The 15,968-nt window shown below is 30.7% G+C and overlaps 1 long non-coding RNA gene across 1 annotated transcript; it reads left to right on the top strand.

The window, feature by feature from the left end:
• The first annotated feature begins 422 nt into the window (after positions 1–422).
• On the top strand, positions 423–6,033 carry LOC143074524 (uncharacterized). The gene is made up of 3 exons (XR_012977915.1): positions 423–524; positions 3,848–3,927; positions 5,556–6,033. It is a non-coding gene; the product is annotated as an uncharacterized LOC143074524 (long non-coding RNA).
• The last annotated feature ends 9,935 nt before the right edge of the window (positions 6,034–15,968 follow it).

The raw sequence follows: 15,968 nt of genomic DNA, 5'->3' as shown, positions 1-15,968 counted from the left end.
TGTAAAAGATAACTAAGATTTACGAAAAATGGTTAAAAATTGACTATAAAGGGCAATAACTTCTAAAGGGGTCAACTGACCATTTCGGTCATGTTAACTTATTTGTAAATCTTTTTTTTTTTTTTTTTTTTAATGTTTGTATGTCTATTTTTCTTTTTTTTTTAATTTTTTTTTTTTTTTCTTTTTAATAATTATTCAGTTTATTGCACAATTGGTTGTTAACAAATACCCTAAAAGGTACAACTATCCCAGATAGGTTTATCCCTGTATGTGAATTATCAAATGAACCAGGGGATTCACAAGATAAACTTATTATAAGTTTCAAAAGTGGTTAATATATTATTACAATCTATATAGTTTACAAAAAAACTGCATAGCAATAAAATCCGGAAAACATACGTTCTCTCTGTTTACGTTTTTCTACTTATTTTAATTGTATATCACGTGGTATAGATGTTTATTATGTATCTTGAACACGTGCGTTTTATTCATTCTTGTATGTTGGAATATTCTTAATTTATTTGGTAAGTTTTAAATTTAATGAAATAACTGTTTTGTTTTCTTTAACGATTACTTGAATGCGCTACAGAATACTGAGAAACTTGATGCATTAGCCTATTATGAGTATCAAACATTGATGACATTCTGATGGTATAAAGTTAACATGGTCAAAACACGGACATGATGGATAAAGAATGAGACTTTTTTTATACTTTGTATAAAGTATTGACAATCGTTTCGTGTAAACAGAGAAACAGTATACATAAAACATAAATGAAAAACAAAATATTGCTCTGCGAGTACATGGAGTATAATGTCTTAACTTTCACATAAACAGACACACACACATGTCATGTGCCTACACACAAACTTGGTCACAAAACTAGCACACACACACACACACACACTCTCTGTCACACAACTACTCAATCATAAGTACTTGTATGCCTCAGCTATTGAATTTCATTGTGGTGAATTATATATATTTAAATGTTTCTTTCAAAAATTTACTACATTTTCTTTCTAAGAGTATACTATTTTCATACCATTCTAAGAATTCTAATTTAAAAACCCTGTATACATCTATGTACTTATGTTTTAACTCTGATGCATAATTGCTTTTGTAAACAGCAAATAAAACAATTGTTAACAACACATTAATATCAAAATATGAACTGTCATGAATTTTGTATCCAAGTATTAAATTTTGCATTGATAAAATATGTGTACCTATTTTTATTTTATCTAGTAATGACCCAACTTTAATCCAAAATTCTTGTAAAAATTCACACTCTTTGAAAAAATGATTATAATTGTCTACTTGGTGACATATATGACATTGATTATCCTTCATTATTTTCCATTGATAAAGCAGTTGCTTACATGGCAATATATAATTGATCAATTTCCACCTAAACATTTTTAGTTTGTTATCAATTAACTGGTGAAATGTAAAGTTTAATATATCATGTAATTGATTTGAGGAATTTAGATTGAAATTTTTTTTCCATTTTATGAAACCAATAGGTGTGTCACTTCCTATACCTTTGATATAATTATATATATCTTTAGGTTTTAATTTTTTAATGCAAATTGATTTGGCTTTGTTTTTTGTTTCTAAGTAAAGATTTCTATCTATTTGAACTTTAGTTGAAATTGATTGATTTGATTTTAACATGAGTTTCCATTCCTTTTTAATTGCAGATTTCAGTTTAGAAAGTTCTGCTATCCAGTTTGATTTTTCTTTCAATTTATTTAAGATTACTTTTTGGGAGATATTTCCTTGTTTATCTATGATATCATTAATAAAAAGAATGTCACTTTCTATCCAGTTTGGAAAAACAAGACTTTTACCATTTAATTTAATTGATTGATTACCCCAAATAAATTGCTGTCTTATACATTTGAAATTTAACCCCTTGCTTATCTTTGAACTATTATGTACTTTATACCAACTTTTTAAAATTTCAAAATAAAATTCTGGCATAATTTTTTTTAAATTTGGTATGTCATATATATTTTCAGGGTTCATGTTAAATAGAGCAAAGTTTGCTCCAAATTTGTTAAAGTAATATAAGGGTATAACCTTCCAATTTGAAAATTCTTCTGTTGTTAACCTTTTAACCCAAGATATATAGATTGATGTTATATAACTATCTATATCAATCATTTTTAAACCTCCATCCTGATAATCATTACATAGAGTAGATCTCTTGATTTTCTCATTTTTGTTTTGCCATATATAGTTAAATATTAATTTTTTAAATTGTGTTAGAAAGTCTCTCGATAAATTAGTTACTGATGCTAAAAAGGTTACGTTTGGTATAATTAATGTTTTTATTACTGTTATTCGTCCAATCATTGTAAGCTTTCTTTTCTTCCAATTTGAAATTGCTTTTTCTGACTTCCTCAAAATATTTTCTGTGTTTAATTTATGGCATTCAATTTTATTAGTTCCACAATATACACCTAAACTTTTAATGGGGCTTTTATTCCAACTAATGTTTTCATATTTATCTTTAGAATGTTTTAATTTACCTAGCCATATTCCTTCAGTTTTTGACCTATTAAGTTTTAGACCAGAAAGAGTTCCAAATTCTTCAATTAAATTTAATGCCAGGCTTATTTCTTGCTTTGATTTAAGAAAGAGAGTAGTATCATCTGCAAGTTGTGATATTTTAAGACTATGTGTTTTAGAATCAAGTTTGATTTGAAATCCTTTAATACCTGTATCTTGTCTTATTCTACATGCCAGAATCTCTACAGCTATAACAAAAATTATCGAACTCAAGGGACACCCTTGTCTAATACCACGAAAAATGCTATAGGTTTCAGAAATCCACCCATTATTTATCATACAACCTTTGACACCATTATATAAAGTTTTAACCCATTTAATAAACGACTGCGGGAGACCAAATTTTAAAAGAGCTTCATACATAAATGACCATTCTAACGAGTCAAAAGCTTTTGAAAAATCTATAAATAACAAAGCACCATCTATATTAAAAGTTTCAGAGTAGTCTATGATATCTTGAATCTGTCGGATATTAAAACCAATGTACCTATTTTTTACATATCCATTCTGATCACTATTTATTATTTTTGATAAAACAGGTTTTAACCGTTGGGCTAAAGTATAGGCTATTAATTTGGTGTCTACATTTAGTAAAGTTATAGGTCTATAATTGTCTAGGGATAGCGGGTCATTTTTTTTGTACAATAAAGATACTATTCCTATTTTTTGTAATGTTGTTAATTCTTCTTTCTCGTAACACCTATTGAAAACTTCTACAGCTAGTTCTTTTATATTATCCCAGAATGTGCGATAGAATTCAACACTTAGACCATCTATACCTGGTGATTTGTTTAGTTTCATATTAAAAATGGCTTCTGTGCATTCTTCTATTGAGATGCGGCCGCCTAGAGAGCTTTTCTCGTCGTCACTTAATTTATGATCTATTTTTGTTTCTTCAACATATTGCTTAATATTATTAACATCTGGATTTGTACTTTTATATAAATTTTCATAGTAACATTTTTCTAAATTTAAAATTTCTGATGGTTCTGTTATAATTTTGTCTTGCTTATCTTTCAATGCCGAAATATTTTTTTTTGTTTGTCTTGATTTTTCTAAACCTAAAAAGAATTTTGTGTTTTTTTTCCCCTTCTTCTAACCATTTGACTCGAGATCTTACTTGTGCACCTTTAACTTCATCTTTATAAAGATTTTCGAGATTTTTTTCAATTTTTTCTATTTCATCTTTAGTTTCTTTTGAAGGATTAATTTTATTATTTAATCTTTGTAAGTTCATTTCTAATTCTTTTCTTTTATTTTTCTTTTCAGATGACTTGTATTTACAATACATAACAGTTATGTCCCTTACTTCAGATTTGAAGATATCCCATATATCTCTTGAATCTCTGGTAAGTGCCTTTTCTTTATATTTTAGAATAAGATTGTTTATATGGTTTTTATAATTATCATCTATTAAAATACTATTATTTATTTTAAAGAAACCTCTTCCTCTGCCATGGTGATTTTGCCTTATTTTTAACTAAATGGCTTGGTGATCAGTGTATGATATCATAGCAGGTCTTATATCAGAATTGATTACATGTGGCCTTATATCTGGACTGATCAAAAAGAAATCTATTCTGCTTGTTATATTCGTATTGTTTTTCCTTCTCCATGTAAATTGAATTTTGTTTGGATTTATTTCCCTCCATAAATCTATTAATTTGTGTTTTTTAATGAGCTGTTTAAGGCTATTTACTGGTTTATAGTATTTATGAGAGCTATTTGATTTCCTATCTATTTTTAATAGGGTTTCATTCATGTCCCCTCCTAAAATTAAAATACCTAATCGATTATTTTCTATAATGTTATTTACCTTTTTGAAAAATTTATTTCTGTTAGTATGAATGTTTGGGGCATATACATTTATTATGGTAAAAATGTTATCGTTAACTTCAATGTTGAGCAAAATAATTCTGCCATCATTATCTTTAACTTCATTTATTAGTTTATAATTTAAACTGTCTTTAATCATTATTGAAACGCCTCTTGATTGGGAACTTCCATAGCTATGAAAAAATTTACCTTTTACTTCACTATTAATAATATGTTCATTTTTCTCTATTAGATGGGATTCTTGTATAAATAATATATTACATTTTTGATGTTTATTCCATAAATATAATCTCTCTCTTTTCTCTTTCTGTCCTAAACCTTGACAGTTTAAGGATATAAGATGTATATTGTCACTCATTGTTTTTACCTAAGGAATATTCAATTTTATACATTAAATATAGCTGTACAATTCTGGTTCTCATAATTAGTGTAATAACCCACTTAATAGTACATGTTAATGAGACTATTATTAGAACAACATGTCTTATTACATTATTTACATGTTTGTATATACACAAGGTTAAATGCACGGTTAACTTCTTTTTTTCAAAGACACAATATAGTAATAAAAATATCATTATAAAAAAATATATTTGCAAGAAATTACTATTATAACAGTATAACATAACATAAATAACGGGTTTGATTATGTTAACCCTTTTCGAGCTAAATTTTGTTTGTTTACATATCAATACTATGTATCTCATACACGAATAACAAAGCTTAAGTGTATTTAAATATACAAATGTATCATTCAAATCACTGTTCACTTTTCCAATAATCAGGAAAGATTCTATCATGATTCTCTTTGATCTCTGAATTGTTTTATCGAGTAATCTATTTTTAGATACGGTGAAAACCCAGAAATTTAGGGGTTTTTGGAATCGGGTCAGCATGCATATGAATATAACTGTAGTTATACTGTTTTTAGTTGGGTATGTCACATGTATGACGATATTGTAAATTAAAAAGAGAAAGTATTTTTGAACAATTAAAAATTGTTGCAGATACAAGTTACATTAATGATTACATTGATTGACATACTTAAATAGTTGTTTATTGATGTGAGTGTTTGATATAAGCTATTTTGTAAAAGAACAAACACATAACTTTTATTTACATATGTTTCAATTCTTTTCAGGTATTTTAGAGTGGTAGTTACCATGGATGTGGACGTAGCTTGTACAAAAAATATGTGAACTATATAGGAGGAACTAATTTTCAGTTTTTGGATACCTAAAGCAATAGTGGTGTTTTTAATATGCCAATCGTTGAAATTGATACTATCTGTATCCTGGTGAACTAAGTGAGATAATGTATATGGCAGATCTTGAGCAGTTTTAAAGTTATTCCTAGTACATGTATGTGAGGAATTGACACATTTATTAACATGGATTTTATATTTCAAAGAAGTGATTTCATCAACTAAGTGATATGGAACGAAGCTAAAGTTAGTCAATTTACCAATCAAACTGACACCATTCAGATTGGGATTTACAGGTGTTTTGAATTGATTCATGGTTAATAAAAAGATGATAATAACTTTCAATGAATCAACTATTTGATCATATTCATTTGTTTTCATGATATTCATAGAAATAAAATATTTCATATCAACATTTAATATATTTTTCTTTACAGAGCGTATACAATCTAATATTGTATCACACAATGAATTATTTTTTTCACATTTTTCAGATAAGATAAAAATATTACTAACATATATACACAAGCACAAAAACTGTGCATTGAAAATCACACTACTGTACATTAAAGTTAACTAGGACACTGGTTAGGGATTTGTCTTCTGTTTTGTCGGCTCGACTACTCTTTTGTGTAATTCATCAGTCGGCGTTGTTGCTTGCCTTTTCCCCTTTGATTGGCTTGGAGTTTTCGGATCTTTAAAGTTCATATAGTGATCCAAGGGTCCAGAAGCTGACTTGGGAAGATTTTGTTTGTTTGATTTATTTTTGTTTGATTTTTTTCCATTTGTCTTTTTGTCTTTTTTGTTTGTCTGCTCACTGATCGCAGTAATTTGTTCAGGTTCTTTGTGGACTACCAATTGTTGGTCATCATCTTCGCTGTCATCATTTGAATCATCACTACTTTCACTTGTGGGTTGCTTATCTTTAGTTTCATCTTTAGCGTTATCAATGTTAGCAGCTTCAGGTACATTATCAGTAACAATCGAATCACCATTCTTGTAAATCTTACTTTGCTGAACATTATTGCTGTTTACAGTTTATCTCTATCTATAATAATATTCAAGATAATAACCCAAAACAGCAAAATTTTCTTAAAATTACCAATTCAGGGGCAGCAACCAAACAACGGGTTGTCCGATTCATCTGAAAATTTCAGGGCAGATAGATCTTAACCTAGTAAACAATTTAACCCCTTGTCAGATTTGCTCTAAATGCTTTGGTTTTTGAGTTATAAGCCAAAAACAGCATTTTACACCTATGTTCTATTTTTAGCCATGGCGGCCATGTTTTTTGATGAAATGGGAATTAAAACGCAAACTTTATTCTAGATACCCTAGGAATCAATTAGATGAAGTTTGGTTTGAATTGGTTCAGTAGTTTCAGAGGAGAAGATCTTTGAAATAGTTTACGACGACGAGGACGGACGGACGACGACGGACGCCAAGTGATGGCAAAAGCTCACATTTCCTTTTAGGAAAGGTGAGCTAATAAAAGCGTACTCAGATTAGGTCGAAGCTTGGTTCATAAATGTTTGTAAATAATAATTGAAACCATACCACATTTACTATGTTATTCGTATGTGCGTCGTTACTACTCATTAGCACTCGTTGTGTTTGTTTGACAATAAAAAAAAGATATAAAATTTCACTCAGTGTCTATGTACGAATCCGAAGAAAAAGTGGCTTCAACGGAAAATGGCAAACAAAATAATGGACTTCAAGGCGTGGAATTCTAATACCTCTTATAACTTTATTGAATATTGGGTCCCTAATGTTCTTTAAATTTGTACTTGTTTGACTATCACAATTTTGATCTGAGCGTCACTGGTGAGTTGTGTAGACGAAACTCGCGTCTGACGTATTATCCTCACTGGGGTATGTGATCTCCGTAACTGCAGTTACGTATATCAAAAGATGGCGGACAAAGTTTCTGGTCAATATTTATTTTGTCAATTCTGTAATAATTCAGTATTATTCTTCGGTATTTCGTGTCTTATTTAAAGGATTACTAAGTTTGAAACTGAAATACAAAGCATCTTTCCATAGGTGAAACGCTAAATGGAGAAATCATCATTTCAAAAAATCGCGAAGATATGGGTAACTGTGTAGACTGATATCCATAACTGTAATAAACGTTGAGTGAAGGACATCCGTAACTGTTGAGTTACATTGTTTCTGCTTCATTCATTATACTCGATTTAATAGTAAGGATCATCATTTTTTTCCGAAATAAATCTCATAAATACCCTCAAGTACCCTCCCACGTTCACTTTGTTTGTGTAAACTATTTTTATTTGTATCCGCCTGTTTAGTTAAGTCTTTTCAACTGATTTTTTTAGTCTGCTCTTATGTTGTACTGTAACACAACTGTCCCAGGTTAGGGGGAGTTGAACGTCATGTTTAACATCGCTACATTCTGTATTTGCCTAGGCCTGACCCATGTCACAGGAGCCTGCAGTTCAATGATGGTTGTGAGTTGCTGTGTTACATATTTGCTATTTGTTCTTTTTTGAACATAAATAAAGCCATAAGTTGACTTGTTTGAATTTTGTTACATTTGTCTTTTCTTTAATAGCAGACTATGCAGTACTGGCATTGCTCACTGTTAAAGGCCGAATGGTGACCTGATAAATTTTAATTTCTATGTCATTTGGTTTCATGTAGAGAGTTATCTCATTGACACTCGTACCACATCTTCCTATTATCATATATATGTTCATGTCGAGAAGCATGCCATCTATTGACCACCGTCAAAGAGTTGGTACAAGGGTTATCAACGTACAAAGAGCAAGGAATAATCTCTACACGAGACATCTGATTAGACGACCCCATTCTGACCGGACGTGGATGCGTACTTGTACATCCCGCACAGCAAAATAGATGCCCCACTTTTGCTACGGTTTTCGGGGAGGTAGTCCAATGTACCATTTTTTTCCAATCCCCAGTCACTCTTGGCGGTCTTGAAATGTAGTGGTTTGGTTGATTAGGATTAGCTGTACGTGATATTGTGCTATTTAGTTTTGTCTTTGTATATTGTTAACCTTTACCTTAATGTTACTGTTTAAATAATTTAAAGTGCGTAATTGTCATTTTGTGTTTCTCTGTTGAAATAGTTTAAAATTTTGTTTTCTAGGCATTCAGATGTTAAAATAATGTTGACTGTGATACATTGTAACCCAAATTTTGATATTTTGACCGTTTGCTTTACCCAACAATTGTTTTTAAGATAATGGAATTCTATGTAAGTCTGAGAGTCAGTGACTCACATACAAGTGAGAGACTTAGCTATGTATAATAATGCCAGGTTTAATCAACCAGTTTCTACGTACCAAATCAAGAATACAGTTGTTATCAATTCGTTTAGTGTGTTAGAGGTTTTAGATTTAAATCATTTGCTTAAAGACTGTCCGTTCTCAATTTTTCTTAATATTTCATCTAATGCTGCTGACTATATCAAAATACCCTGTCAGATCAGGAAGCCTGATTAATATTTTCACATAATAATTTTAAAAAATTGGAAGATTAATTCTTATTCATGTTTATCACACTTTAAATAACCGGAGACATTTATTTCTGTTCAAACATGATTGAATTGTGTATAAATAAAATCAGTTACGGATGTCAATATTTGCAGTTACGTATATCATTGAAAATTTATTTACTTCAGTTACCCATATCATCACGATATTTTAGATGGCTGTTTTCTCCATTTCAGTGGTAGAATTATGAATAAAACATTTAGTATTTCAGTTTCAAATTTAGTATTACGTTAAAAAAGACATGAAATACCGAAGAATAATACATTATTATTACAAAATTGACAAAAGAAAAATTGACCAGAAACATCGTCCGCCATCTTTGGATATACGTAACTGCAGTTACGGAGATCACATTTACCCCAGTGATCGTGCTTATATTAATGTCCTCATCATCACTAACAATTGATTCTGAATTATTATCACTTACTGTCGTTTGAATAAATCTTTTACATTTGATTTGATCTTCTTTCTTTTTATTACTAGCATCAGTTGTTTTCTTTACTTTGGGGCTTATGTTCGGTATGATTTCATCTGATTTTCTCTTTTTTTTTGCCAACTGCAGCTTTTTCTGGGGTGTTTTGTAGTTGAATCAGATATCCCAGACTTATTTCGGCGCTATTGGACTATTTATTTATTAAATTCTATGTAAAAGTAAAAAATGAAGAGAAAAAATATAAAATGTGTTACTTCACAATACAGTGTGATAGTATTAATTGATTGATATAATTTTCTATTGTAGGAGTTATGGAATCAAGCTCGAAACGACCGAAGAAGACTTCTGGAGCTTAAAACCAACCGAGGAGGGAACTTCAATCAGCGTCCCAGATTTAGACACATGGGAAATGTAACCTACAGAAATAGATAACAGTGAATCGCCTAAATAAAAGAAGGCTGGGAAATGTTTAATGTCACTTTTTTTTGTCCATGGATTTATGAGTTTTGAACAGCGGTATACTACTGTTGCCTTTATTTAATTGTTTAGGGAATAGGAAGTAGATGTGGTGTTTGTTTATTCTGATTGTATCTTGCGCAAAGGGAATCACAAAGTGTTTCAGTGTAAGGTCAATATTTACCGTATCTGCTACGAAATCAAATTTAATTTTGCCGGTTAGACGTACAATGACGGAAATGATACCACATAATTATAAATATTTGTTTTTAAAATCAGTCTAATCTATATATAAAGTTTTAAAAACTTAAACACCCCACCACACTGTAAATAAGTGTATAAATATTTGAGTAAGCATTGAACCCATATATCATAAGTGGCCGATATATAACGGAGGTGACTGTACAAAACAGAACAGATGGCACGTAATTTTCAGAGCTGAACGTCGTGAAGGACAGTTGATTCGAACTCATTATTTTCCGATTTTAACCCTTACGTATCCCCCAAAAGATTTTGCAATGAACACATAATAATACGCTGGTCATTTCCCCTTTGTGGTATAACACAATATTTGTTGATTTAATGTGAAAAAAGTAAACGCGATACGCAATATCAACTCTTTAGATATCTTTGTTTTACATATATAAACCATCTTCTAATAAAACATGTAAAATAATGGCCAAGGCATGTATTCTGTTGTCTTAAGAAAAAAACTGGCAAGGAAATGAAAACTAGCCTGGATGAATAGAACCGATATTATATATATGTACTATTGAAATACATCCATTTTTTAAATTCTCATCCAGAAAATTAAAAAAATTGTGAACAGAAAATTTCCAAATATTTAGTTGATTTAGAAAAATTAACTGCTCTAAAGAGTTGATAAAATGCTACACAAATTGCAGTGAAGCTGATTGAATTCTCATGAAATTCATGATTAAAATATAAAAAATTTCAGCGAATGAGAAATATAAGACAGTACAAAGTGACCTAATTCCGCTAGACTGTACTCGAACCCGATACGACTCTAATCAACAAAAAACATAAAAATGTAAGCAAATTAAGAAGACACTTCAACACCAGCCAACACTTAACCAATTTTCTTGCTCTTGGCCCAATAAAACAATTATTAGGAAGGACTCTGCAAATAGACATATGACTATGCGGTATGGGCCTTGCTCATTGTTGAAGGCCGTACGGTGACCTATAGTTGTTAATTGTCTGTGTCATTTTGGTCTCTTGTGGAAAGTTATCTCTGGCAATCATACCACATTTTGTTTTTATAAATATGAAACATATTTAAACCCGCTGCAATTGTCACACCTGTCCTAAGTCAGGAATCCATATTCAGTAGCTGTCGTAAGTTGATATGGTTCATATGTGTTTCTTGTTTCTGATTTTTTTTTATAGATCAGACCTTTGGGTTTCCCGTTTAAATGGTTTAACACTAGTATTTTTTGGGCCCTTTTATAGCTTGCTGTTCGGTATGTGCCAAGGCTCTGTGTTAAAGACCATACCTTGACCTATAATAGTTTTCTTTTATAAATTGTGACTTGGATGAAAAATTGTCTCGTATCACATCTTCCTATCTATAATACTAAAATTACGAGGTCCAATTTGTCAGCCGTCATCACGTAAAAACGACGAATCAAAGAATTCAACTTTATATACAACTAATATAGTACAAAGGTGTAGATTAAAAATTACACCACTCCAGGCCCTTTTGTTTTCCACGTAATTAATATTGCCAATAATTAGGAAGTTCCGGGTCGAGTCCGATACCGATACCAATAGTATAATCACCTGTTACCTATTACCTTATCTGTACGTTCCGCATCTGACAGGCGCACCACCAAACGGTGTATTCAGGATTAATATGCTATATGCACGGGTCATAATCACAGGGTTGACACTACTAAATTGTCAAATTGTTACCTATTGTAGTATTTTAATCCGTAAGACTTTCTAAGAAAACAATACGAATACTAAAAATCTGGACTTAAAATAATAAGTTTCAATTTGTTAGCGGGCATGACGTAAAACAGCGAATCAAAGAATTCAAATTTATTTATAACTAATATAGGACAATGCTGTTGATTAAAAAATACTCCATTCCAGGACCTTTTGTTTTCCAAATAATTAATATTACCAATAATTGATAAGTTCCAGTTCGACGGGTTCAAACAGAAAGATTTGAAAGCAGAGACAATTGTGTATCTTATAATCGGCATGACTTTATCAGATGACAGTACTAATACTAAGATAAGGCTTGCGCATAGTTATATACTTTAATTCAGTCACGGACCCGCGATATCGCGGGTGTGTTCTAGTATTTATATATGAAAAGAGACCAATATATAACGATACTAAAGGTCTAATCACTTAGCTACCAATAACGAAGGCTACAAAGACCAATTTTTCGTTTAATACCCAATGCAAATGTCACTAAACAAAGTAGATCTATCAGCAGATTATGTATTAGCAGTAGTAATCAAGAGGGAGACGAAATTACACCAAGTACAAAATGTAACAACTTCACCACCAGAATACACAGATACAGTACCACAGTGAAACATCCCTAAGATCTATATATTCTAGATATCATGACCTGTTTGATAGTTCACTTGGTTGCCTTTGGTTGTTTTCTGCTCATTTGTCGGCTTGTTCTCTGTTTGAATTTTTCGAAAAACTAAGGATTTTCTTATCCCAAGCATAGATTACAGTGCAGGAAAATTGGTACCGTTAATTTTATTATTACCTTAGTCGTATTTGGCACAACTTTTTGGAATTTTGGATCCTCAATGCTCTTCAACTTTTTACTTGTTTTGCTTTAATATTTTGATATGAGCGTCACTGATGAGTCTTATGTAGACGAAACACGCGTCTGGCGTACTAAAATATAATCCTAGTACCTTTGATAACTATTTGACACATTCCCCATTTACATTCTCAATTTTTATAGGATACTTTATTTGCAACTATATATTCAAATGATGATCTGAATAAGGCATTTACCGTGCTTATGACTTGTTCGATGTTGCAGTAACTCTATGTATGTATTAACACGAATTGAATAAACAGAAAAGCTTTTCATTGAATAGTTTTATATGGATGTTCTTCCTTTTTAATTTACGTACATATACTAACCCTTTCTATGAAATTATTAAAATCATAGTCGAGATTTACTGATTTCCTAAGACTAAACTGAAGCACCCGATGTCTACATCAATATGTCAAAAATATAAAGACATATTTGAAGTCATTGAATGGACAGTGCATTAATTAACTCAACTTTTTTCATTAATCAAAACATATTATTCATTAGTATATTTTGAACTTAGAAAACAAATATGAAATTGCAAAGACATAATTTATGAGATTTTGTTTGCAGAAAAAGGATGAAACAGCTATATTACAATAACAAAAACTGTTTGTGACCGATATCAAGATGATGAATTATTTTGAACGATGGTTTGTGACGTTGAGATTAAGAACCAAGGGCAAATAAATAAAACAATTCAATTGTATGCACTCTTTATCAATTAATCCTCATTTAGTATATTCAGATTCAGTTAGTATCTTAACTGTAATATTTTTATGTAATAAAATCTACCCTGACAATTGTTTTAATGTTCACTTCTCGACATATGCCGAAAGTAATATGTTAAAAGGATATATAGGAAGAGGTCAACGAGACATAATTATAATAACACACGCTAACCAATTTAGAATGTTGGTATCTACTCAGTTTTATTCGTTAATGGTTAGTGTCCTTGTTTTTTCCTTCAAGAATGGAGACGAGTGTCGTATTGACATGAAAGTGATAAAGTTCTGATTGATATTTGTCTATGCAGGTTGCTGAACTTATAAAAGATATTGAATATAACATACCAGAGAATTAAGTTTTTGTCAAAATTGTTTGTTTTTCGAATTTTTTATCGGATTTTGTAATATCCCCAACTTCAAAAGGGGTGGGGCTATTTTTATTTAGTTTTCGACGCTATCACTCAAAATATTGTTTTCAAAATTTATCACTTTAATGTATAGGGGAAATCTGGATTCAGAATAAAATAAAAAATGTCATCTATCTGACCACATTTTTCTTCTCCATCAATTATGTGATCGGAGTATTCTTTTTAGCAAAACAAACATACCTCCCTTTTTTTTAAATTAATGGTTGTTCCCTAGTGCAAAATATTTCAGGAACAATTGACATACATATGTAATGATGTGTACGTGTTGTCCTTGCTTGTAAAGGTTACTATTCAGTTCAAATAGTATCATTAGCTACAGCTCAATAAAGTTGGCGCACATTTGTGTCATACGGATAATTTGATTGTCTCCTACTCTGTTTGAGAGATATTTGATTATTAAATATAAACCAACTAGGTCATTTGGTACAAATATGCAAACGGTTGTTTAAGAATGTTTACTGCTCTGTTTCAAAATAACAAGCTTTTTAAAGACTGTTTTAAATAGATAGTACATAAATAGAGAATTTAAAATAGCAGAAAATATAAAGTGTCCGTGTGCTTGTTTTCGAGGTATAGGAAATTAAAATTTGGCGGGAAATGATTATCTTAATTTTGTTCATACATTTAACATTGGTACCCGTTTTTCTTTCAAAAACGTTAAAAAAAATAACAAGGACTTTATATGATTTTCAAAGAAAACATTTTAAACTGTAAACAAATTATGGAAAAAAATAGTGTTTATTTTAGTGAGCAAAGGTTTTAATGCGATAAACTCCGAATATCTGGCAAAAAAAAAAATGAAACTAGAGCCTCGAGCTCTTGACATGAATTATTCAACAATATTTATCTTTGCTCTACAAAAAATACACACGTAATAAGAATCAAAGAGATTTAAAAGTAAAATGATTTCTTTGTTTTTTTTTAATGCCCGTTTATATATAGAATGTAAACATATTTATTCCAATGGGTGCTTATTGTACACCCCTACTGGCGGATTTTTTTTTGTACTCCGATGAAGCAGAATTTATTCAAAACCTTCTAAAAGACAAAATTAAAAACACCTTGCAACATTCTTTAATTTTACTTTCCGATATATTGATGATGTTCTATCATTGAATAACCCATATTTCATCCAATACTTTAGTTATATCTCATGTATCACAGTGAACTTGAAATTAAGGATACTATTGATACTAGTAGGACTGCTTCATACCTTGATCTTTTCCTCAATTTTCCTCACAGACTGACGACTTCACACGAAACTCTATGATAAACGGGACGATTTCAACTTCCCAATTATCAATTTCCCATTTTTCAGCAGTAACATCCCTCTGACCCTTCGTATGGTGTTTACATATCTCCATTGATACGTTATTCTCGTGCTTGTTCACACTATATGGACTTCATATACAGGAGTGTGCTCCTTACGCAGGAACTGCTCAAACAAAGTTATGAGGACAGATTAAGGTGGTGCCCAACACTACAGGGAGATAACTCTGTAAAATCAGTTAAACGTTTTAATTACGTTGTGTTGTTAAAGGAATATTAAGCTTCTCAATGATCAAAGTAGTGTTTGTCAAACTCCTATATAACCAGTGTAATTTTTCTGATAAAATGGTTGGTTTAAATCTTTGGAAATTTTTATATTTTTGTCATAGGGTCAAAGTAAATCATTTGTCAAAATTTTAATGAAAATTAAACGAGCCAAATAAATTTCAGTGAATGTGTTGGGTTCCACCTTAAAATGACACTCTTGTTAATTTGACGAACACCATCACGAATTGGTTGATCCATACAATGTGTCTTTGTCCAAACTAAATAAGGACGATTTAGCCAGAGTGTGAAATTGTGCTTTGACATAACATCGTCTGATCTTTTAATTACCGAAAGGTTGTTATTCCCGATTGTGACTGTATTGCTGAGTGTGACTTCGTATTGCTATAAGACG

The sequence above is a fragment of the Mytilus galloprovincialis genome, chromosome 1 (assembly GCF_965363235.1).
Source record: "Mytilus galloprovincialis chromosome 1, xbMytGall1.hap1.1, whole genome shotgun sequence".
NCBI classification, from domain to species: Eukaryota; Metazoa; Mollusca; class Bivalvia; order Mytilida; family Mytilidae; genus Mytilus; species Mytilus galloprovincialis.
The sequence above is the reverse complement of the archived record's forward strand: the minus strand, read 5'-3'. Positions and strand labels throughout refer to the sequence as shown.